The 25,776-nt window shown below is 48.8% G+C and overlaps 1 protein-coding gene and 1 long non-coding RNA gene across 13 annotated transcripts in view; one reads left to right on the forward strand and one right to left on the reverse strand.

Moving 5' to 3' along the window:
- The window catches only part of LOC135975493 (uncharacterized), a 52,550-nt gene extending 34,971 nt beyond the window's left edge, over nucleotides 1–17,579 (reverse strand). For 2 of the 4 annotated variants that reach the window (XR_010592450.1, XR_010592447.1), the window contains exons 1-4: nucleotides 17,440–17,579; nucleotides 15,651–15,748; nucleotides 15,282–15,344; nucleotides 13,963–14,039 (exon numbers count right to left, since the gene is read on the reverse strand). This is a non-coding gene — a long non-coding RNA (uncharacterized LOC135975493). Of the gene's footprint in view, nucleotides 1–12,491; nucleotides 12,621–13,962; nucleotides 14,040–15,281; nucleotides 15,345–15,650; nucleotides 15,749–16,109; nucleotides 16,221–17,439 lie in introns of those variants that run through there. The other 2 variants (XR_010592448.1, XR_010592449.1) reach the window with 2 other exon arrangements.
- The window catches only part of RALGAPB (Ral GTPase activating protein non-catalytic subunit beta), a 136,233-nt gene continuing 127,852 nt past the window's right edge, over nucleotides 17,396–25,776 (forward strand). For 8 of the 9 annotated variants that reach the window (XR_010592446.1, XR_006175551.2, XM_005295442.5 and 5 more), the window contains exon 1: nucleotides 17,396–17,704. The gene's annotated coding sequence lies outside the window, so the exon portion shown is untranslated. The remainder of the gene's footprint in view (nucleotides 17,705–25,776) is intronic. The other variant, XM_065566617.1, reaches the window with a different exon arrangement.

Genomic DNA, 25,776 nt, shown 5'->3' on the forward strand with positions numbered 1-25,776 from the left:
CAGCAAGAGATGCAGATTACTCTGTACCAGTGATCCGTTCTCTTTCATTATTTACCACTCCCCCAATTTCTGTACGTTGGGATTCCCTCTTAGTCCTTTTCCTCTGGGTCCCCAAGGACTCGGTTAAACTCCAGGCTTGTCACTCATTATGATTTATTGGCATACAATCAAACTACACTTGACTTGATCAGGCTTAAGTGTAGGGGAAGGGTACAGGATAACACCACAAATCCAAAAATATGGGTACTGGTTACTTAATATACAGGATTAACTGTATACTGACACATGCATCTTCCCTTGCACATTTTATCACACACTCTGGGATTGGTAAAGTTATTTTCAGAATTAATCCCTGTACATATCATGCTTTGTTCACATGGTTCTTATACACAACATATTTTATAAGTTTCCTCCCTATCTGCTTGTTGTCCTTCAACAGATCTTTCATTGTTACCACTGCTACATTTTATTCAGTTATTTTTACATTGTATCTTCTCCCTTGTCCTTGGTAACTGAGGCCTACTCACACCAAGTTATGCCTAGACAGTGTCATCTGAAAACTTTATCAGTAATGATTTTATATTTCCTTTCACGTCATTAATTAAAATGTTAAATATAATAGGCCTGTAGAAGGGCTCGGCCGAGGTTCATCCCTCCGCGGGGCTGTGGGGTGTCCCACTGCCTCGCAATAGTTCGCTATGGGCCCAAGCCCTGGGTCAGGGCGAGGCAGCAAACAAACAGGAGCTCAGGCTTCTGAGCGTCTGGTGCAAGGGGGAGACTGCCACCCATGAATGGAGTGGCAGGGGGGACGCAGGCCCACCCACTCCACTGTGTCCCAGCCCAGGGCCCTAGCAGCAGCAGAAGACCCGCTGCTGTGTCAGTGGGGATCCTGAGCGCAACACACTGACATTGGTTCTAGCCCTGCTGCAGCCAGGCCAGGGTCGGCTGCCCCCGGGCTACTTCCGGACTCCCCCTTGTAAGGTACCTGGGTTTGGCCGGCGTCCTCGGCGGTTTCCAGCACCATCGGTTCCTCCGGGTAACTAGCGAAGGGTAGGCTCGGCTGCTCCTTGGGGTAGCTGGCGAGGGGTAGGCGCGGCTGGCCCGGCCAGTCCTCGGGTCGGCCGCGGCCTGCTGGCGTTCCCCAACCCGGAGCTAGGCCACAGGCATCTGGCCTCTCTGGTGGCTGGCTTTCAAGTGAGCTTTGCAGCGGGGCTTTTCTACTTCCTATCCTGCGCCGTGACCCCTGGGGGGCGGGCACAGGACTCACTGGCTCCGCCCACATTGGTGCTAGGGGAGGCTCGTCCCTCTGCATGGCTGTGGGGTATCCCACCGCCTCACTACACTCCCCCCCCCACCCCAAGGCTGGCTCCTGTCCATCGGGGCCAGACCCATCCAACTCTCCCATGCGGGACAAGAAGTCAGCATTCGCGTGGTCCTTACCGGCCCTATGGCGGACAGTATAATCATAGGGCTGTAGTGCCAGGTACCAACGCATTTGCCTCATATTATTATTTTTCATTCTGGCCAACCACTGTAGCGCGACGTGGTCGGTGACCAGTATGAGCAGGGCCCCCAGGGTGTAGTACCGCAAGGCGTCACAGGCCCATTTTATTGCTAGGGCCTCCTTCTCTATCACTGCGTAGTTTCTTTCTCGTGGAAACAGTTTCCGACTGAGGTATCCAACCGGGTGTTCCTCTCCATCCACCTCCTGAGACAGGACCGCCCCTAGGCCTACCTCCAAGGCGTCTGTCTGGAGGATAAACTTCGGTTAAAGTCAGGGCTGTATAGGATGGGCTCGCGGCAGAGACTGTCTTTGAGGGCCTGGAAGGCGCAGTCACACTCCAGGGTCCACTCCACATGTCGGGGGCTGGCTTTGGTCAAGAGTCCCGTTAATGGGTCTGCGATAGAGCGAAATTGGGGATGAATCGTCGGTAGTAGCCCGCCAGTCCAAGGAACTGGCGTACTTGGTGCTTCGTGGTGGGTGGTGGGCATGCCACTAGGGCCTGAACCTTTCCCACAAGAGGTCTCACTTGTCCCCTCCCGATAGTGTACCCCAGGTAGGTGGTCTCCTGCCACCCGATACGGCATTTTTTTGGATTGGCCGTTAATCCCGCTGCCCGCAGGGACCTCAGGACGGCCGCCACCCGTTCCAGGTAGTTCTCACAACGGCAGCTGTAAATAACGACATCATCCAGGTATGTGGCTGCGTACTCTCGATGAGGTTGAAGGAGGCGGTCCATCAGCCGCTGGAATGTTGTCGAGGCACCATGGAGCCCAAAGGGCATTCGAGTGAACTGGTAGAGGCCCGTGGGGGTGGCAAAGGCGTTTTTTTCCTGAGAGGCGGGGTCGAGGGGGATCTGCCAGTATCCCTTGCTCAGATCGAGGGTAGTGAGAAAGCGGGCCTTGTCTAAGCGGTCCAGCAGTTCATCAACCCGGGGCATCAGGTACGCGTCGAATTTCTAAATGGAATTGACACATTGGAAATCAATACAGAAGCACTGCGTCCCATCCGGCTTGGGAACCAGGACTATCGGGCTGCGCCATTCACTTTGCGACGGTTTGATAACCCCCAGTGCCAACATCGCCCAGACTTCCTCCTCGACGACCTGCCGCATACAATGTGGCAAGGGCCTATTTGATTCCCGGATCACCACCCCCGGCTCCGTCTGGATGGTATGGTAAATGAGGGTCGTGTAACCCGGCTGGGCGGAGAACGTTCTGGGGAATGCCTGCAGGAGGCATCCGGTTAGCTTTCATTGCTCCTCGGTCAGGGATTCTCTGAGCTGAGGCATTGCGGAGTCCACGGTCGGGGTTACATGGGGTCCTAGCTCAGGCTCCAGGGGACAGAGATTAATTAGAAGGCCTTCTCGTTCTTGCCAGGGCTTCAGGAGATTAATATGGTATCGCTGGGCTCTTTTTTGCCGGTCCGGCTGGTTAATCTCATAGGTGACCGGCCCGACCTTCCAAACCACCTCATATGGCCCCTGCCACCGGGCCAGTAGTTTTGACTCGCTGGAGGGCAAGAGGAGCAGAACCCGGTCGCCGGGTTCGAACTCATGGATTTGGGCCTCCTGGTTATACGTTTGGGCTTGAGCTTCCTGAGCCGCCTTCAGATTCTCCCGAGCTAGAGCTCCTGCTTGTGTGAGACGTCCCTGAAGCTGGAGTACATACTGCAGAAGGCCCTGGGCTGGTGACGGGGCTTGCTCCCACATCTCCTTCATGAGGTCCAGCAGCCCCCTCGGACGATGGCCGTATAAGAGCTCAAAGGGGGAAAATTTCGTGGAGGTTTGGGGTACCTCGCGGACGGCCAGGAGCAGAGGCGGGAGCAACTGATCCCATCGGCGCAGGTCCTCTGGGGAAAACTTGCGCAGCATGGTTTTCAAGGTACGGTTGAACTGTTCAACCAGGCCATCGGTTTGTGGGTGGTAAATGGAGGTGCGTAATTGCTTAATCCCCAGGAGGTTGCACACCTGCCACAGCAGCCTAGAGGTGAAGTTGGTGCCCTGGTCAGTAAGGATCTCCTGGGGCAAGCCCACGCGGGCAAAGACCTTGACGAGCTCCTCAGTGATGGCCCTGGCGGTGATGCTCCGGAGTGGGACGGCTTCAGGAAAATGGGTAGCATAGTCCACGATGACTAGGATGTACAGAAACCCTGCCCTGCTTCTTGGGAGCGGTCCCTCCAAATCCATGGCCACTAGCTCAAATGGCGTTTCCACAATGGGCATGGGGATCAGGGGGATCGGGGCTGTCCGTGGGGGAGCAGCCAGCTGACACTCCGGTCAGGAACTACAATACTCCCGTACCTCCTGGTGCACCGCAGGCCAGAAGAATCGGGTCAGAATTTGGGCAAGGGTCTTTTCCTGACCCAGGTGCCCTGCAGCTGGGACGTCATGGGCGAGTTTCATCACCACGCCTCAGTGGCATCGAGGCACCAGCAGTTGGGTCAGGACCTCTCCGGTGCGGGGATCTCAGTCCACCCGATAGAGGCAGTCGTGGTGTAGCTCGAAATGGGGCCAGACCTTGGCCCAGCCTGGATCAATCAGAGCGCCATCCACGGCTGCCAGCTGCTCATATGCCCGACTAAGGGTAGGGTCCCCCCTTTGGTCCCGGCAGAAGTCAGTGTTGACCCTGGGGTCATCAGCAGACGTTAGCGAGGGGTCCTCCGGCGCTCCTTCCTGTCTAATAGGGTCCGGTTCTTCCACCTCCTCGGTGGGGTCCTCGCGGCAGTTCCCCTCCAATGCTGGGGTGACGTTGGGGCTTTCCTCGGCCTTTGAACGAAGGATTCCAGGGAACTCTGGCCAATCCCGTCCCACGATCATGGGGTAGGCGAGTCGCGGGGCCAGGCCAACCACCATCGTCCGCGTGACCCCATCCACGGTTAGTCGGACTCGGGCACTGGTGTAAGGCCGGACTTTGCCATGGATGCACTACAACTGGATGGTTCCCAGGCGGGGGTCCACAGCCAGAGTCAACCAGGGCCCGCGTCAGGCATTCCCCGACCACTACGGGCACAGTGACCTTGGTGGCTTGCGGCGGTTGGGCACGGTTTTCCCCTGTGCAAACGTGCCCCAAGCTGCAATCCATCTCTGTGCAGGCCTGTTGCAGGTGCCCATGTTTCCCACAGGAGAAGCAGGGCCCGAGTTCTGGTCGTCCAGGCCGGGCCGAGCCTCCCCCCTGGCCCCTGGGGGGACTTTGTGGGACCCGGCCACTCCCGGTCTCCGGGCCTACGCGAGCGGGTCCCTCGGGACGTCTATAACGGGGCTCCTGACTCCACGGAGGATTTTGCAGTTCGACCTGGGCACTTGCTCTCGAGCCCTGGAGGGTGGCCCCGAGTAGCCGGTCCGACCGGGACGTCCACCTCAAGGAAGTCTTCCATGAGGGCGACGGCGGCAGCTACCGTTGGAGGCCGATGACAAAGGACCCAAGCCCTACCCCACGATGGGAGGATATGGACAAACTGTTCCAGGATGACTTGCTCAGTGAGCTCCTCGGGCTTCCGCCTGTCGGGCTGCAGCCACCGCTTGCACAGGTCTCTCAGCTCCTGGGCCACCAACCGGGGTTGGGTGCCTGGGGTGTAGAACAGACTCTGGAACCGCTGCCAGAAGGTTTCCGGGCTGATGTCTAAGGCATCTAGAATCACCACCTTTACCCGGGCATAGTCCCGGGCGTCCTCCGCGGATAGCCCCCGGTACACAGTTTGGGCTGTCCCCGTCAAATATGGGGCCAGGAGGGTGGCCCACTGGTCTGGTGTCCACCCTGCGACGTGTGCCACCCTTTCAAAAGTCACCAAAAAGGCTTTGGGGTCATCCTGCGGTCCCATCTTGGTCAACCGTGTCTCCATACCTGACGGCTGGCGAAGACTGGATGCAGTTTCTCTGTGAAGCCATTTCTGACGGAGCAAGGGGTGATTAACCGTACCTTCTTTCCCATTTTTTTTCTTATTCGGGTCTAAGGAAAAAATCCTGCAATCAGGAGTCAGGGCAATGGACAATAGTGAGTCCGACCCTGACCAGTAGCAGGTAGCCATGTTCTGCAAGCCCCTGCGGATCGGCTAGTGACAGGACAAGAATGCTGTCACGGGGAAGCGTTGGCCATATTGTTGGCAGGGTGTCTTCTTTTCTGAAGGTGGGCTGGCACCCTATCGCAGACAGTAGAGCAGGGAGGGCGATAGCCCATAAGGCCTACTCGGGACTGCTGTGAGCCACTCCACAGCCGGGGAGGTATCTTCATTGGTAGTCTCTGTACTGGCACCCTTTTACCTTTGAATTTTAAATACAGACCCCGAACACTTTTTTTTTTTTTTTAGAGAACTGAGGGTAAGCAGTTTTTAGATACAGCATGGATCGAGTTTTCAGCATGAGAGGATGGGAGAGCGAGCACAATAAAAATTCAGTGGATCACGGTCTTGAGTTATTTGGGAAAGGTCGTAATCCCTGGAAGCAGGGGTCCATATCTGGAGTGGACTCCCTGAAAACATTTAATACTTTGTGGGAGAGATATTCCATTTGTAAACCCCTCCCAAAAAAAAGTGAGCGGCGAAGTGCCCTCCTCTATGGATTAGCTATGGTAAGCAAGGAGCTCCACCAGCAGGTTGCCTTGCTGAAAAAGGAAAAAGACCAAGCCCAAGAGGGAAAACAACAGGCAGAACAATTAGCTCAGCAGCAGCTAACAGACCTGCTAGCAGAAAAGTCAAGAGGGACATCATTGACTCTCCAAGTCTCCCAATTGGAGACCCAGATTAGGGAGATAGGTGAAAGAGCCTCAGCTGCTGAGAAAGTAGCTGAAGTAAGGGCTCTAGAGTTACAAGAAGCCCAAGCTGTAATCAGACAGCTAATGAAAGAGGTGCATAAGCACAAAACATCCCAAGTTAATCAGGTGGAATGTCAACACCGCATTAGCAAGCTACAGAAGGAACTGCAGCTTGAAAAGGGAATAAAAAGAGCTACCCATAGTGACCCGCTCACTGCTTACCACGCAGAAGAGGAAGACACAGACCCAGACACCGACCCAGACTCAGAGGTTGAGGATCTTCCTCCCAGATACAGCAGGGAGACTCCTCAACTGGCGACCCCTTCGGCCCCAGAGGGGTACATACAGGAGGCAAATGCCCATCAAAACCTCCCTCTGGCCCCTGTACTAACGTCAGTAACCTGATATGAAGGTACCAATCACCCACCGACTATAAAATGAGAGAATAAAGCCTTAACCCCAGAACAAGCACGGGCCCTGGGTAAACAGTTTGGGAAGTGTGATAAAGAGAATGTATTAGACTGGTTAACAAAAGTTTCTGCAACACTTAATTTGACTCATGAGGATTTTGTTATGTTAAGAGAATGTATGTCACCTGAAGATTTTGCAAATGTTCCTTATGATGTGTTAACTAATGAAGATAAAGGTCAAGTTTTTGCATATAGAGAGATCTATCGTATATTTTACCCTAATGAAAATGTGATTGGTCGGGCTTATGCTGAAAAACAAAGGAATGATGAAAGACCTGAGAAATATTTCCTCAGGAAAAAAATTACTATTTTGGTTGGCAGGTATGGGAGTGGATAGAGGAGGTATTGTCTGGAATTGCGGGAGCTATACTTACAGGGATTAAACCCTGGTATAAGGCTGGCAATGGACCATGTAAACACCCGCCGGACTAACTTAAGAGATCTGGAAGAGAGAGTAAAAGAAATTTATGAATTACAGCAAATGACCAATCCAAATTTAACCGTGAAAAAGCAAGTAGCCGCTTTCAATGGTAACAAAGATAGGGAAAAATCCCAACAGTCTAAGAAGCAGGTGAACCAGGACAAATAGATGTTTAGAGGTAGCTCTGAGGAGATGAAGATAATGAAAAGAGTGTTGGCACGGAGACTAGCCAAATATGAGCCTGAAGACCAGCTAACAAAGCTCTCTGCTGAGGAACTTTTTAAAAGACTAACCAAATATGAATTGCAACCAGCAATGTCAGTGGTTGCTGCCTCAGCAGGAACTTCTTTGGAAAGCCCATATTGAGGGTGTTGGGATCCTCAAGGCCCTGGCATGGTGGCACCCCTGATTAATGATCATTGGGGACGCCCCACTGTGAACATCTTACTGAAAGAGGATTTCGGCTGCATAACACAAAGAGTCTTGGTGATACTGGGGCCTCCACCAGCCTCCTCTGTATAAAAGGACGTGACAAAAAGAACTTTGCAATTCAAGATATTAGATCGTTAGTCTCTTTTAACAGAAAGGAGAGTTTAACTCCTTTCACTAAGGAACTAATGTGCATATTGGGACCTTTAAGAACAAAAGAATTGTTTGGTCTGCAAGACCTGGATGGTCAAGGAATAACGGGTATCGATTTATTAAGAAAATTGGGGTGATTGTGGACTTACTGCATAGAGCACTATGCAAGGCTGAGGAAGGCGAAGCAGGCAATGTCATTCCAGCAGCACACCAGGTAGCAGCCACCAAAGCACTTGAGGCTCTCTCCCTGCCTAAGTGGGAAGAGGAAGTAGTCCAAGTGGCTGGGAAACATCTAAAAGCCTTTGCGACTTCCAAATTGAGCTGTGGAAAAATAAAAGCACTGGTGAAGGTCAATGGACCTGACCCTAAGCCTGTAAGGCAATACAAGTTCTCAGCTGAGGCACAAATGGGAATTAAACCAACTATACAGGCTTTAATGCAGCAAGGAGTGCTGATCACCTGTGATAGCCCGTGTAACTCCCCCATATGGCCAGTGAGAAAATCGGATGGGAAATCCTGGTGCCTTACTGTAGACTATCGTGCCTGAAATAAGGTGACGCCAAGGATGGCACCCGTGGTGGCCAAATTTCCTGAGATCATGGCTCTGATAACAGCAGGAGCGTGATGGTACTCAGTATTAGATCTGGCAAATGCCTTTTTCTCGATACCCCTTGATCAATCATGTCAACATAAATTTGCTTTTACCTATGACAATAGACAGATTACATTTACGCGGATAACACAAGGACTGCATAATGCACCTAGCATTTGCCATCAGCATGTGGCCGCAATGTGGAAAAGCCTGAGGTACGTCGACTGTGTAATCAGCTACGTGGATGACGTGCTGATTGCGACCAAAACCAGGGAAGACAACCTTAAGGTACTGGATGAGGTGCTGGAGGCAATTCAAACAACAGGCTTTCTGATAAATCCAGAGAAGGCACAGCTGCTGAAACAGGAAGTAAGTTATTTTGGAGTGCAGCTGGGTCCCACAGGGAGAAAACCTGATCAGGCCCGAGTGGAATTAATCTCCAACCTTCCTTCCCCATCAGACATCAGCACATTACGATCATTCCTAAGCCTGGTAGGATTTTCGAGGGATTTTATCGAAGGCTTTAGTGAAAAAGCTAAACCCCTCTACAACCTGCTAAGAAAGAACCAGGAATGGTGATGGAGAACAGAGGAACAAGAAGCGACTATGCTGCTTAAAAAGGCCTTAATGGAAGCACCTGCCTTAGCGTTTCCTGATCCCAGTAAGCCGTTCCACTTGCAAATTGCCAGCACTAAATCAGCCATCAGTGCAGTCCTGCTACAACAACAAGGGACATCTGTAAAACCGGTTGCCTACGGGTCTCGAATTCTGACACCAATAGAGTCACAGTTCACTGCTTGCGAGAGGGAAGTGCTAGCCCTTGTTTGGGCAATGGCCCACTGTGAATACATAATAGGAATGTCACCTATCCTATTGAGGACCACCCATACTCCAGTGAGGTATGTGCTCTCTGGCCGAGCAAATTCAGGGAGAGTGAGCCATCCCAGACTGGCAAACTGCCCTTATCAGCAAAGACATCACTGTTGAAAAAAACAACACACCAGGCAAGATCCCTTTTGCACTTCGTGTGACAGTCCCAGATAGTGATTCCATCACAGATCATGAATGTCCTATCCTTCCAACAACTCCGCCAGAAATCCAATCTCCATTCAAGCTGGAGGAGAAATTTGAGGATGCCAAAACCCAGAAGAAGGATCTCAGGGTAGTGGATGGCAGCAGTCTGTACGTGGATGGAAAGGCAGCCACGGGATTCGCAGCCATGCATGTTGCATCAGGCAAGGTGTTTCAAGGCACCATCAGACAACGTTCAGCTCAAGCTGCAGAAGTGGTGGTGGTAATATCAACACTGGAAAATGCGGATCCTTCCGTCAACATTACCATCTGTATAGACTCAGATTGGGTTACCAGAGCGTTCATTAACTGGATGCCCATGTGGAAAACAAGGGACATGAGGACTAGTGATGATCATCCAGTGGCCTATGCCGGGTATCTTCACTATGCCTGGCAATTGGCAGAGCAAAGATCAGGGGATACTTACCTGTTTAAGGTGCGAGCACATCGGAGGAACTTGGCGGAGATATCCATACGCAACAACCAGGTGGACAAATTAGCCAAGCAGGCTGCTAAAATGGGCCCTGAATCGCTATGGGACAAAGTAGGATCTACTATCCAGGCCTAGACGAATTCCATTCCACCAGATTGTAGCGATATCATCAAGCTGCAACAAAAAGACCCAGAAATACAACAACTCCTCAAGAATGGCAAAAGTAAGCTGTGGCCCATCAATCAACATAGCTCAGACCTAGTGATGGCAGAGAAAGAAGGCGATAAAGATAAGGAAATACAACTTCCTGTATTGGTTGTCCCATCAGTATTGAGGAGAGAATTGATTCAACTGGCGCATGCTCAGGGACATTTCGGATTACAGAAGACCCTACGTCGTCTGTCTTCAGTAGGATGGTGGCCTAGTATCATACAGGACACAGAATATCATATTAATAACTGTCTTCAGTGTGCTGCAAATAACCCCGACCTCCGTATAAGAAAAGGCCTTCTGCTACATCAGGCTACAGGAGGTCCTTGGCATCGTATTCAAATAGATTATATAGGGCCTCTTCCTCGCACCAAAAATGGGAATATTCATTGCCTAGTAGTGGTGGATTCATTTAGTAAATGGATAGAGGCGTACCCCACTAGAAAATGTACTGCATTAAACACTGTCAAGTTGCTGCTAGAACATGCTTTCAGCCGTTTTGGAATTCCCAACATTATTGACTCGGACCAAGGAAGCCACTTCACCGGAGAAGTTCTGTAACTTTCACTCTATGCATCCGAAGAAGTGAGGTTTTAACTCACGAAAGCTTATGCCCAAATAAATCTGTTAGTCTTTAAGGTGCCACCAGACTCCTTGTTGTTTTTGTAGATACAGACTAACACGGCTACCCCCTGATACTTAAAACAACTATGTGTAGCCCTTGGAATTAAGCAAAGGTTTCATATAGCAGGCCACCCACAGTCATCTGGGTTAGTCGAACAAACAAACCGAATCCTAAAAACTGCCCTACGGAAGGTAATAGAATCATCCGGATGAGATTGGGACAGGCATCTGCCCATGATTCTAATGGCCATCTGATCAACCATAGGGGCTCATGGATTTACACCCCTGAAGTGCTCTTTGGAAGGCCAATGAGGACTCCAGAGGCATAATGGTTGCCAGGAGGGGTTCCCCCGGATGAGTTTAAACCAAGACAAACAACAGATGAATATATCAAAGATCTTGTAGGAGGTCGGACTCACCCCTGCGGTGCCTCCTGCTGGTTGTCCAGGGAATTAGCTCACCAGCCTCTGGAGCGCCCTCTGCCGGCCGGTGATCCGCCTTGTCCTCTTCCACTGGGCCCCGTGTCCCTCCCAGGACCCCGGTGCCTCTTGCTCTGGGTGCTGCCCCCTGGCAATACCCACACACGCTGGTCTCCCCTCCCAGGGGAACCCCCACCCACTAACCCCACCTCACCTCAGGATAAGGCCACTGCCAGTCACCAACTGGCCCCCACTCTCTGGGGCAAACTGCAGTATAGGCCACTCATCATTGGCAAGGTTGGGTTTGGACCTGCTGCCTTGGCCTAGCCCTGGGCTGCCCTCTGCAACCCCCAGTACCCCTTAGCCTTCTCCTAGGCCGCAGCCTGGGCTTTCCAGGCTGGAGCTCCCCAGCTCCTCAGCCTTTCCCCAGCCCTGCTCCACCCAGGTACTCTGTGTCTAGCTCCCTGCAGCCAGGCCCTTCTCTCTCTGAAGGCAGAGAGAGACTCTTGGGCTCCTGGCTCCCAGCCTCTTTATACAGGCCAGCTGAGGCCTGATTGGGGCGTGGCCCAGCTGCAGCTACTTCCCCAATCAGCCCAGTAGTTGCTTCTCCCTGCAGCAGCCTTCTGCAGGGCTTTTTCAGGCCCTTTCAGGCAGGAGCGGGTTTCCACCCCGCTACACACCTCCTTAAAACTATCTCTGAAACCTAAAAGGCAGCTGCAGTTCATTTAAAGAGCAACATCAAGGCAGTAGATGACCGTTTAAATAACAATTTAAAATTTCAGGAATGGAACATAGGAGACCATGTATTTTTCAAATCTTATTCAGAAAAAGACCATGTTCTAAATCCTAGATGGATGGGACCAGCAGTCATTATACAAAAGGCTGGACCCACTGTGTATCAAATTGAGATCAATAATGGGAAAAAGAACAAGCCAACTAAATGGTTCCATAGTTCACAGCTAAAATCATGGAAGGGAAACGTCTATACTAATCCATCTAAAAAGGAAAGTAATAAGAAAAGTGATCAGAAACCACCGTACATAAAACTAATTGTTTTTGTTTTTCTTTATAGGATGCTGAAAAGGAAAAGTATGAACACTTCTGGAAGGTCTCTAATGTATATAGTTATAATATGGTTATGCCTATGGACTTATAAATGTTTAATAGTTGGAAAGTATAATGACAAAGAAGCCAAAATCTAAATGAGAAGAAAGGTACTAATTGAAGCCCCTACGAAGCCTTTCCCAAAAGGTGTTAAAACAGAACCATCACCTAAGGGACCAGTCAAGATTCGCAATCTTGAATTCGGCCATCGGGGAAGACGAAGCCTACCGCCAGCTCAACTTGCTCTTAATGTGTCTCTTCAAGGAAGTAAATTCTTCTCAATCGAGGTAAATCAGTATTTAAAGTGTCAGGTTAACCCAGAAATAATAAATAGATGGAGAAGTTCACCACGTACGGAAAGGTATCCAAGAAGGCTTCAAGGTCAGGAAAAACAGCAAGGAAGTTCCATAAAAGAAAGTGGTACAACAAAAAATCCTTAAGTGACCTAGCCAAAGAAATAAACTCTTTAGAGTAAGGCATCATGGAAGAGGAAAAAGAAATGTAAATAATCATGAAAATTGGGAGTGGGTAACACTAAGGGCTTACAAATTAATGGGACGTTGTTACTTAGCCGTCTCCGAATATTCTCAAAATCAATTTGCCACATTGTCTGACACTGTTACTACCTATGACCCAGTGCAGCTTTTCGGTCCCATATGCCTAGGATATGAATGTGTATGGCATATGCCCACCGTAATGTTCACCAATTGCAATGAAGATCTTTTCCAATGCGTTTCATTTAACATCTCATTTCCCTCCATGATAATGCCCGGAGAAATGAGTTTATCAATGCAAATGTACCATCAACAAACTCACGTGGATTTTGTAGACATTTATGTAAAACCTCCTAATCACAATAATATTGTGTTAAGATTAACCTGTAACTCTTCCCCATTGGGTTATAACATCTCTTTGAAGAATCACATCACCTCAAAATTTTGTATTTCTAATAACGAAATCAATGAATTTAAGTAATTGTGTACAAATGTTCTTATAATGAATGTTACCTTAACACATTCTGGACTATGGACTATATGAGGCCCACTAGAGTTCCAACATACAATAGAAATACAAGTGGTGACACCACCTTCTATTCATCATGTGGGACCACTAACGGTAAAAAGGGATGTGGCAAGAACTCTAATAATAGACCCTCAGTACTCCATCAAAAGGATCATCATGCCTTTACAGTTGTCAATTGCATCAGTATATAATCAATGTGTGCAATATACTGAACCATTGTTAGTGGGATGGAGAGCCTGGGTGCAAGGAGTGCTACCTCCTTCCTACAAATCATCCCAAAAGCAAAAACGTGACTTGGTCGCAAAGATCCTAGGAGGGGTTGGAGCTGGACTAGGTGTATTAAATACAGTGGACCAGCAACTTTTGGCGCAATGAATTGGACATTTAGGCCATGATGCTGCCTCCCTTTCCGAGCCATTAACATCTGCATTCTAAGCCTTAGGCACTACAACATTCAATATCACTGAGATTCTTCCTTATTGGCTCAAGGTTCAAGAGCAAGATCATATGCAAATATTGGGGGTTTTGGGAATTCTTCAATCAAATCTTTCCGAGGCTCTGGCCTGTATAGAAGCACAACAATGGTTAATAACAGTAGCTAAATCCATTGTTAGGGATGGTTTTAATCAACAATTGCCTCTGGAATTAAAGAAAATTATCTATGAAGATGCCAATGACTTTGAAAAGGCTCACCATCAATGGTGGCAGTTATTAACTTTTACTTATTTTCAGCATAATGATACTATCATGGCATTGGTACTTACCTTAAAATCAGCCAATCAGGAAACAATATATCCTTTAGTTGCTTTAGGAATATATGCCAATTGATCTTTGTTGGTGCCTGTAGAAGAACACAAATGGGTGCATGTGAATGCCAACAATTCTTATGTCCCCATTAACCTCCAAGCATGTGTAAAACAACTCAATTTAGGATACACCTGTACTACTCAGGTGTGGGAAGAAGATTCTACCTGTTCAAATCCCATAGAGGGAACCTGTCATTATGAGATATTTCATCATTCCCTTAGCAAAGCCTCGGCAATAGTCCAAACAGACATTCATTGTTTCGGTATTCAAAGTTTATGTTCACACTTTTTAGTAAATAGCTTCTATAGGATCAATAACACAGGGATAGGAAATTTGTGTATATGCCACGCCATGCAAATTATTGGTTGTGATATCAATGTGACGGTACATAATGTGCATACCAATAATGTACATGGCAAATATAAACTGTACAATGTGGTAACATCAATCCATATTGGGGCAGATTTGGAGGCCATTCAAAAGCTTTTACACCACCAAAAGTTGGCTCAGTACCTAAATAACTTAAAAATTGAAGGGAAAAAACCCTCCTTATGGTTCAACAGTCTACCTCGGAAATAAAACATATTTCCAAGAAAATTAGGGATGAAACCACCTCTACTTATTGGTGGGAAGCAATTTTCAACACTGAATGGGAAACGTAAGATCAGTATGGTACATCCTTTTGCACCCAATCATGGTACTCTGAATTGTTCAGTTCCTTTTAATCATATATGTAATAATATTAACTGTTTACTTGTGCAAGCATAAAAAGGTTAAAGGAAAATTTAAACAGGTTTTCTTTAATATTTCTGTCTTAGATACCCTGTAAATGTTTGTCTACTATATTGTCTGTAAACTATGTATATGCATTATTGTTCTGTTCATGTTTTCCTGTTATTATTGTTCTACCTCATATTAAGGTTGTTTTGGGATCTTTTATCCTTGGTTAAGTAAAAAGGTCCCAAAGAGGGGATTGTTTGGTTGGGTTCACTTTCAGATGTTTTGTGACTACAAGAATCCATGTTGGTTCCAAAATGGAGTTTTATGCCCACACAAGCTATGGATTAATTTTCCCGCTCTTTTATTTCTCCTGGAGTTGTAAACAACTTCCAGTCAGAATGTTTTTTTTCCCCTTTCCTAAGGGGTTTCCCAGAAGGGGTTTCCCACCTTTTCTAAGGGGTTTCCCGGGCAAGTGTATAAAAGGCTGCCCCGGACAGGGCCTCAGGGCTGTCCATCTGAGTGACAGTCAGGGACGGTCACGGGTCATGGGTCTTACCTGCAGGAATCTATCCATCCTAGTGGTAGAAGGGTTAGGGATTTTCTCCAACAGCTTCCTCACCTGTAAAAAGAAGAAAGAAAGAGAAGAAACAACATCTCCTGAGTGTCCCATCTGTTCTGCTTTCCCGTGATCACGAAGGAACATCAAGGGATTCCTTGGTGCTCCTCTCCAAAGGCTTGCCATTAGCCAGAAGATTGAGGTCCCAAGCACCTGCCGTCGCTTTGATCTATGAAGGTTTTTTTTTATTTGTTTATTGGGTTGAGTTTGAGGGGTAATCACTGTATTGTGCCATTTTGCTGTTTATTCCCCCTTTTATCTGCCCCACTCTTTGTTATAAACTCTTCAATACACTTTATTTGATTTTACCTTTATTAATTGACTCCTCATTATTTAGGGCAGGATGGGTCCTCTTTGCAGGGGAAGGGATTCTACCAGATGACAGATGCTGGAGAGGGAGATCGAACCTAGGGAGACAGAAAGAATAAGGGTCTCTTGTCTTTACACACACACACACACACACACACACACACTCACTCACTCTCTCTCTCTCTCTAACAGGGCACCCAACCACTCCACCCCAGAGGACTGCCCAAGCAACAGAAAGCTGGCATTCAATAAGTTTTGAAGTGCAGTGTGGCCTTGTCCTTCCCTCCTCCACCACCCCACCCAGTGCTTCCCTCCTCCCTCACCCCGCCTGGGCTACCTTGGCAGTTATCCCCCCATTTGTGTGACGAATTAATAAAGAATGCATGAATTCGAAACAACAATGACTTTATTGCCTCTGCAAGTGGTGATCAAAGGGGGGAGGGGAGGGCGGTTGCTTACAGGGAAGTAGAGTGAACCATGGGGGCGGGTTTTCATCAAGGAGAAACAGAACTTTCACACCGTAGCCTGGCCAGTCATGAAACTGGTTTTCAAAGCTTCTCTGATGTGCAGCGCACCCTGCTGTGCTCTTCTAACTGCTCTGGTGTCTGGCTGCGCGTAATCAGCGGCCAGGTGATTTGCCTCAACCTCCCACCCCGCCATAAACGTCTCCCCCTTATTCTCACAGATATTGTGGAGCACACAGCAAGCAGTAATAACGATGGGAATATTGGTTTTGCTGAGGTCTAAGCGAGTCAGTAAACTGCGTCAGTGCACTTTTAAATGTCCAAAGGCACATTCTACCACCATTCTGGCACTTGCTCAGCCTATAGTTGAACTGCTCCTTACTACTGTAGAGGCTTCATGAGCCATGGGAGCAAGGGGTAGGTGCGACCGCGCGGTGCTGCTGGCTGGTAGAGCAGCCTGAGGCAGAACCCTCCAGCACGCATGATATTCCAGGCAGGACTGAATCTCCATGAGACAAAACGTAAAGAAAAGAATGACCTGGAGTCACTCCCATTTATGTCCAGGCGCCCCTGACAGACCTCACCGAGGTCTGCCAGGAGCACCCATGTCTGTCCAGGCACCCCTGACCGACCTTGACGAGGTCGGCCAGGAGCACCCAGGAGACGACGACGGCTAGCAGTCGTACTGCTGCCGCGAAGGCAAAGAGCTGCTGCTGTGTAGCAATGCAGTATCGCGTCTGCCAGCAGCACCCAGGAGACATACGGTGACGGTGAGCTGACGGGCTCCATGCTTGTCGTGGTATGTCATCTGCACGGGTAACGCAGGAAAAAAGGCAAGAAACAATTGTTTGCCGTTGCTTTCACGGAGGGATGGAGGGAGGGGCGATTGACGACATGTACCCAAAACCACCCGTGACAATGTTTTTGCCCCATCAGGCATTGGGAGTTCAACCAAGAATTCCAATGGGCGGCGGAGACTGCAGGAACTGTGGGATAGCTACCCACAGTGCACTGCTCCGAAAGTCGACGCTAGCCTCGGTACTGTGGATGCACTCCACCGACTTAATGCGCTTAGTGGAGACACACACAACTGACTGTATAAAATTGATTTCTAAAAAATCGACTTCTATAAAATCGACCTAATTTTGTAGTGTAGACATAAGGTAATCTGTGGGGCAACACTCCAGGGCGTGTCAAAGTGCGCACTGTCCCTTTAAGAATAAACTAAAGGTGGGAAAGCGGGTTGACCGTATAAAATGCGCATGCGCAAACGACTATGCTAGAGACTTATTTGACAACGAGGAAAATGTCACGCGCACGCGCACCTCCCAATAAGTGGAGCGCAGATAAGAGAGAACTTATTTCACGAAGCAGGCAGTGTGTTGTGGTGCACGCGCCCTGTGTGCCAAGAAACCGGGTTCCCCAGGGTGAGTTTTCTGGCGCTGCCGGAAGTGTCCGGAGAGAGCCGAGCTGAGCGGAGCCTCCTGTGCTGTGTCGCCGGCCTCACCCACTGCGGGCACCATGGAGCCGGGCGCCTGAGGGCGGAGCGGTGCCCTGCCCCCGACATGCCAGCCGGGCCCATCGGCGCAGGTAACTGGCCCTCCCCGCCGGGCGGCAGCGACGGACCCTGGGCGCCCTTGCGGGCAGGGAGCGGGCCGGGCCGGGCCGCACAGCGGCAGGTTCCCTGGGGAGGCCCGGGCCGCGGGTGGGCCGTGTCCGTCCTCGGGCTGCGGGCGCCGCGGTGGCAGCAGGCCCTGGCCGAGTAGAGGGGCTGCGGCCGGCTGGGCTGGGCCCGGCCCTGCGCAGGGTCGCTCCGGTGGCTGCGGGGTGTCGCCTGCTGCCCGCGCTGAGAGGTGCCAGCCCGCGGGCCGAGCCTCGGCGATGCCCGCGCCGACCGGGAGGCGCTGGCTCCGCGGCCCGAGCTCTCCGGGCCCGGGGACCCGCCCCGCCCCGAGCGGGGTCCCGGGCCGCGAGGGGCGCGGCTCCCGCCGCAGCGAGTGGTGTTCCCTCGCTCCCGGGCCCGGCTCATCTCCGGAGGCAGCGCCTGTCGTGGGCACCCTGCTGGCCGCTGCCTGCCGGGGGCGGCGGGGCAGGTCCGCTGTGACTCCGGCAAAGCAGCAGGGACTCAGGAGCGGGTCCCTGGGGACTGACGGGGGGTGGCGATTCTCAGCGGCTTCGTGTAGTCAGCGCGGGCAGCTGCCTACATCTCGGGCATGTTGGCAAATGCCTGCACTGAAGGTTATGGCTTAGGCTGAAGTGATACAATGAGAGCAAGAGGGTGGTGAGCAGAAAAGTGCTCGTGGACAGAGCATGAGGCAATGAACTAGAAGGGGGTTTGAGCAGATTATTAGGAGTCAGGGTTTAGCCTTCAGTTGGTTTATAATATAAAAGTGCATTGGGAGAGTACCTTGGAATTGTCATAAGTAGCTGCAAAAGAGGATTCCCTCTTTGGTTAGGCCTTGGGCCAGCACCATTTGGGAAACCCAGGTGCCCCATGACCCAAACTGCTGGGAGAACTAAGCTGGGATTTCTGCGAAGGTGCTTGCTCTGAATCCTGCTGTGGGAAAGGAACTCAGTCTTTTATATTCGCTCTAGACTATTAAGTGTTATAAATTTTGAGGATTTGCCTTAACTAGCTATTGAAAGAGAGAGCGAGCTTTCTCTCGCTTCCCCTGTTCACAGCTTCTTGATTGCTGCAAGTTGGAGTACAGTGTGTAGTGATGGAGAAAGGAAGGTTTCTGTTACTTTCTCCTTTCATTAGATTCCCCCGTGGATAACTTCAGTGCCTGCTTCTGTTGTTCCTGCTCAGGAAAACTATCTGCAGGAGGACGTTTTCATGATTCTTGATTTTCACAGCTGATATTCAGAACTGTGGGTATCAGTGAACTCTGCCGTTGTATGGCAAAGTTATGAGAATGGCAGAAGCATGGAAGGTGACTGTAGACTCAGAAAGACAGGTTTTTTGATGGTATTAAGATTATCTCCAAGTTTTTAGATAATACTAAAACTATAAACTAGCTGCATCATTTCTTCTGTCTCTAAAGAATTAGGATTATTTACTCATGAATGGCTAAAGTGCTATCTACAGAAATTTAGCTTACCTACTAATAGCCAAGTGTTCATTCTTGTGGCTAACTGATAAGATTCCCTCCCCCCGCATCTTCCTTCAGCTGAACTCAGCCAATCCTGTTAGAGATGAAGTGTTACCTCTAGCTGACCCACTTCAGCATTGCTCCCTGGTACATCCAGGAGATTGGTCTGGGGGGTACAAGTCATAGTCCTAGAGCTTAAGGCCAGAAGGAACCACCAAACCATCTAGTCTGATGTCCTGTATAGCACAGGTCACCAACACCACCCAGCTAGGCTGACCAGATAGCAAGTGTCAAAAATTGGGACAGGAGGTGGGGGGTAATAGGTGCCTATGTGAGAAAAAGACCCCAAAATTGGGACATCTGGTCACCCTACACCCAGCACCTGCGCACTAAACCCAACAGTTGAAATCGGACCAAAATACTGTGGCCCTCTGGAGAGTAGACCGTTATGTGCCACAAGCAGAGAATAGGAGGGACTGTGGTGCACCAATTCCTTATGGCCCTGTCGATAGTTGGGAAATGTTTAAGGTATACCAGGTAATCCTGGCAAGTGACCCGCATGCACATGCTGCAGAAGAAGATGAAACCTCCAAAGTCGCTGTCGGTCTGGCCTGGGGCAAAATTTTCTTCCTGACCCCCACATATGGCAATCAGTTAGATCCTGAGTATTTGAGCAAGAACTGGCCAGCCAAGCAGCTGAGAGAAAATGCTTGGTGCCATCTCCGAGCCCTGGCCCTCCCTGTCCAATGTCCCATCTCCAGCAATCCTTCAGAGGAAGGAGATTAAAATAAACAAACCCAGAATACACTGGGGGTGGGGTGGGGGGAGGAATCCCTTCCTGATCCCTGCAGGTAGCTTTCAGGAATATAAGACATAAACCGGAAGTGAGCCTCAAGACTGCTCAGACTTGCCCCCTACCATCAAAAGCAACCATGTCATTCAATTGCACTCTTAATTGACAGAGAGATGAAGGTGGTGGGGAGAAATGTAGTGGTGTGATTTATAAATGGGAGTGCAAAACAAGATAAGGGGTAGAATTTTCAATACTGATTTAAGCACTTAGGAATCTAAGTCCGATTAACATTCAACAAGACTTAGGCCTTGTCTACGCTTTATTACATAAACTTACAATTTTTCCACAGACCTGAACAATGTAGTTATGCCTTGAGCACCATAGTTAGGTCAATCTAACCCCTTGTGTAGATGTGCTAGGTTGATAGAATTCTGCTGTTGACCTAGCTACTTCCTCTTGGAGAGGTGAATTAACGACATCAAGAGACCCTTCTTACACTACAGCAGCACAGTTGCAGTGCCTTAACTGTGCAGCTGAAGCTGCTGTAGTGTAGACATACCCTTAGGCTCCTAGATGCAGAAACAGCATCTCCTGTGACAGTAAATGCAGTTTCTAAAGGGGCAGATTCCAGCACATTACAGGGGTAGTTAAAGTGGAATTGAAAGGGGGTGGGAAATAAAAAAGGAGAGAAGAGACTCCCTTCTTTTGGAATAAAATCTTCCAGAGTGCATCTTGAGCTCTCCAAAAGTTTGTATCGGGCCCCCAAACTTCTGCCATCCTGCCTTCAGAATTTAGTCTTGCACATCTGCCAGCTGACTTTCATTCTGTATCTACTCTAGCGTCAATCTTGTTACCCCCCTGAAGCTTTCCATGATGGCTTTGCCTCTCTATCCCAGTGGAATTCAGGCAGTTCCACATGTCCTAATATTTTGCCCTCCTATAGGGATTTTAATTTACTTGAGGATGTCAAATGGTTTTACAAACCATGTTAAATCTCCCAGCCCTCCTATGGTGTAGGTATGCACTGTTATCCCATTTTACAGAGACTAGACACTGCATTTGAAATTTGATCTTAAAGTTCATCTCTATTTAGGAACCTAAATTAAGTGGTTTGATTTGGAAGTTAAGTGCCTGTAAAGTCCACTGAAGTAATTGGATATTGTAGGTGCTCAGCACCTCTGGAAACCAGGCCACTTTTTTTAAAGCAAAGTACCTTATAGATTTAGGAGCCTAGCTTGAGTTAGCCAGAGTTGAAGACTTTGGCCACAGTTGGTTGCCCAAGGCCTATCAGAGCAGGGAATAAAACCCGAATCTCTTGATTTTTTTTTTTCTGTCGTTTGGTTTGTTTGTTTGTTTGTATATATAGGCTTCTCTCACAAGAACTGAAAGAGCAAGAAATCAGTGTTTTATGTTGCTAAAAAGCAGTTGGGAAGCCTAGTTTTCGACTGACAAAACATTAATTTCTGATTGCAGTGGTTTCTAAGATAACAGCTACTAAAATCATGCCAGAATTGAAATGGATATGGAGGAAGCAAGATGAAAATCCAAATGACCTGTCCTATTAAAATATTTTAATAGATCCCCAGTTTTAATAAAGTTCAACAAAAATATTTTAGCTTCAAAACCTCTCAATTGCTCCACTAAACAAAGTTATTATTTGTACCTCCTCTGTAGTTCCCTGTGAAATTTGAGAGGATGTTTTTAGTTCTGTGCTTCTTCGGAGGACATAAGCACTTCCTGTTTCCAAATTTGAGAGGCTATGAAATAGTTTAATGAAGTTAGGTGGAGAAAATATATTTCAGATGTTTTCTCTTTAACTTTGGGTGTTATTAGCAAGTTGAACTTGAAGAATGTTGTGATTATATCACTATGAAACTTGAATATCCTCCCAAGTTTCATAGGGACAGGGAGCTGGAGTACAAATATTAACTTTTATTTTGGACCAATTTTAGTGGCTTTATAAAGTTAAAATTCAAGAACACACCAAAATATAAAAATAGTGTGTGTGTAAAATGTATATTTTAAAGTCTCATCTCTGTCAACTTGCCATGGCTATAAACCGTTTACAAATGCTTTATTGATCAGTAAACTCTTCCAGGCAATGGTCCTAGATTGATTACCAGAAAGAGATTTCCTCTTCCTGACACTCTTTTTGAGCACTATAAAATTGGCTGTATATGTATGGAATCTGAAAATCGTGTCTCAAATCTGACAAGATCTCTTTCGGCATCAGAGCAAGTTCTATTAGGTTTTTTGGATACCAAAGCACAAACTGTTTTAGAAATAGTTTCTTCTAATTAGAAGCCCAACAAACCGTAACAATCTTTACTTCTGCTGAGTGGCAGTTGAATATGAAAGTCTTTCTTGTTTTAGAAAATTTCTAGAAGGAAACTTCTAATTTGATCAATGCAGACAAGTATCCCACAGCTAAGTGTAAGCAGGGGCAAATGCGTTGTCATATAGGCTCTTAAGAAATACCATGAGATTGAATCCATATAACCAAATAATCACAGCAGTCAGGAAAACCAAATTCTACTGAGTTTTTTGACAAGACTGACCAAAACAACCCTGTTACATAGGAAGACCAAAAAATTCTGATATGTAGCCATTATTAGATGCACATAAACTTGTAAATCCTTAAGATCAGGCAGTCAGCTGTGAGTACAGAGCACTGGAGAAGGCCCAGCCTTTTCTTGATTCCTGTCTTGCTCCTAGGACTGTCCTTTACCCACACACAGCAAAGTTACATCCTTCCCTTGTACATTTCTTCCCTTCATCCCTGGAAGACGGTAGGAGAAATCAAGCCAAAAACTGCTGTCTCTTTGCTCTACTGCTAGGGAGGACGGAGCCAGTCATGGAGGCTGCAACTTGCTGGGGGTGTTGCTCCTAGTTTCGGTTATCTCATTCCCCAAGAATAGAATGATGGATTCTCAGAATAATCAGGATTTGGGATTTCCTGTCTTTCCTCCAAAGCTGGCACACTGATTTCATATGCCTTGTGTACGTGTGAATTATTTCGGTATAACCTAAGGTGTGAGTTTAAACTGATCTAGTTGTATTGGTATAATACCTCCACCCAGTGTGTGGGCACACTTACTGCAGTATGAGTCCTCTTTGGGGCAAGGAAGGTTACCATATGTTGCTTGTGAAGAAGTTTAAGCTAAAATGAAAAAAGCACTCTTCTAGTAGGCTACCTGTCCATATGGGGGTTTACCAGAATAACGCTCTGTCTGTTACTGTGGTATCTGAGTGACTGTAGTTATTCCCCATAACACTCCTATGAGGTAGGGAAGTACACCGAAACAGTCTCTGCCTCGGGTCTCCTATCAAAAATAGGTGTTGCTAAGTGACTTGTCCAAGGTCCCTCATGAAGTGTGTGGCAAAGCGGGGGATGAACCCAAGTCTCCGAGTGCCAGGCTAGCACCCTAATCACTCTACCTTACTGGTAGACAAGGCCTCAGTCCTAGACTAGTTGGCACCGTCTGCTTTCCTGACCTCCTCTCCCCTGCTTCTACCTGTGGTTCATCCATTTTCCCCTTCAAAGAGCTGGCTGTCTCGTGATCATCCTCTTCTCTCCAAGCTTTTAGTCTCTGGCCACTGTGCTCTCACCACTTAAAAAAAATAAAATAAAATAAAAAATTGCTTTCTTAGGAAGGTGTAAGGAGGGATATCTTCCCTGCAGACTCTATGCTCTGATGCATTTGATATTGACTTAATCAGCAGTGCATCTGACTCCTGCCTCAAACCAGGCAGCAATCGAGTCTGGAAAATAGCAAAATAAATATCACACTTAGGCTTTCTACAATGCTCTTTGGGAATCCAGCATGGGGGGTTGCTAACCTGAGACTTTCCTAATTTACAAAGCTGTTTAGGTGGTGAGCCTGCTCTTTGAAAGGACTAGTCTCTCTGTAAGCCATGCCCTGTTGTTTGGTACTGGGCCAAGAGTCTCTTTTCTAGGGGAAAGGTTAAGTGCAAATGTTTTGAACAAATGGGCGTTTACTTCTCTTGGCTGGCAAGCCACACTTTAACCTTCACCTCTTTGTTTCCTGGAAGATGGGCTAGTGCAGTGATTCTCAACCTTTCCGGGCTTCTGTACTTCTTTCAGGAGTCTGATTTCAGCCTGGGTGGCAGGGGTTGGGCTTCGGCTTTGGCTTCAGCATGAATCTTAGCTTCGCGGGGGCCCTGCTTGCTATTCCCTAATGCTGGCCGTGCACTTGTGATTCTCTTCCCCCCCCCCCCCCCCCCATTCCGCAACACCCCTCCCCCCGCCCCAGCAATCGCCACCCCCATGTTGAGAAACACTGATCTAGTATATAGAGCAGTATAAACAAGTCACTATCTGTATGAAACTTTAGTTTTTTGTACTGTCTTCGCTAGTGCTTTTTATGTAGCCTGTTGTAAAACTAGACGACTGTCTAGACGAGCTGACATACCCCCTGGAAGACCTCTGTATACCCCCAGCAAGAACCACTGGATTAGTGTCTGCCCACAATTTTTAGGGATCTTAGGACTGTAAGCAGAGCTGTGAAATCCTGCCTCCTGTAGATCAAACTTAAACAAAACAAAACCCAAACGGTAAACCTTAATTGAAGGGAAGAGATCGGAGGCTTTTTTAAATGCTAATTGTAACTATTTGTGTTGGAACTGTAATTTAAAGCTTACCATGTGAGTTACTCAAAAACTGTAGCCCAAATCTTCAGCAGTGTGTATGCAACTCCAGAATGACACCAAGACTTCCATTTTAGAGAGATGAGACTTAGAAATAGCTTGCTCAACTGCACTCATTCCAGACTTAGCAGTGTCTTGACTTAGTTTTAGATAGGGTTACCATTCGTCCGGATTTGCCCGGACATGTCCTCCTTTTTGTTCTAAAAATAGCGTCCGGGGGGAATTTGTAAAGCACTCACAATGTCCGGGATTTCCCCCCTCCCCCGGCAGAGCAGAGCAAGCGGCTGGGAGGGCTGCAGGACAGTCCCGGGCTGGACTCTGGAGCAGCTGTAGAGGAGCCGGATCCGCCCTGCATTCTGAGCCGGCAGCTCTCCCCTGCAGCCCGGTCCAGCAGCACTGTGCAGGGCCAGGGACCGGGTTTTGTTGTGCTGGGGAGCGCAGCCATGTGTCCGGCTCGGCTCGCACAGAGCCCAACACCCTGTTCTGAGCAGCAGGGTAAGGGGGCCAGGGGGCAGGAGAAGGGGCAGGGAGGTTCTGGAGGGGGCAGTCAAGAAACGGGGGGGGCTTTTTGGGGGGAGTGGAGAAAGTTTTGGGCAGTCAGGGTACAGGTAGGGGGTAGGGTCCTGGGGGGCAGTTGGGGGGGGGGTCTTAGGAGGGGGCAGTTAGGGGACAAGGAACAGGGAGTCTTAGGTAGGGGGTGGGGTTCTGGAGGGCAGTTAGGAGCAGGGGTCCCAGGAGGGGGCAGTCAGGGGACAAGGAGCGGGGGGGTGGGGGGCTGGGAGTTCTGGGGGGGAGCTGTCAGGGGGCAGGAGTGGGGAGAGGGATCGGAGCAGTCAGGGGACAGGGAGCAGAGGGGTTTAGATGGGTTGGGAGTTCTGGGGGGGCTGTCAGGGGGCAGGAGTGCGGAGAGGGATCGGAGCAGTCAGGGGACAGGGAGCAGAGGGGTTTAGATGGGTTGGGAGTTCTGGGGGGGCTGTCAGGGGGTGGGGAGTGGTTGGATGGGGCGTGGGAGTCCCAGGGGTCTGTCTGGGGGTGTGGATAAGGGTTGGGGCAGTCAGGGGACAAGAGGCAGGGAGGCTTAGATAGGGAGTGGAGTCCTGGGGGGCAGT

The sequence above is a fragment of the Chrysemys picta genome, chromosome 13, assembly GCF_011386835.1.
Source record: "Chrysemys picta bellii isolate R12L10 chromosome 13, ASM1138683v2, whole genome shotgun sequence".
NCBI lineage: Eukaryota > Metazoa > Chordata > Testudines > Emydidae > Chrysemys > Chrysemys picta.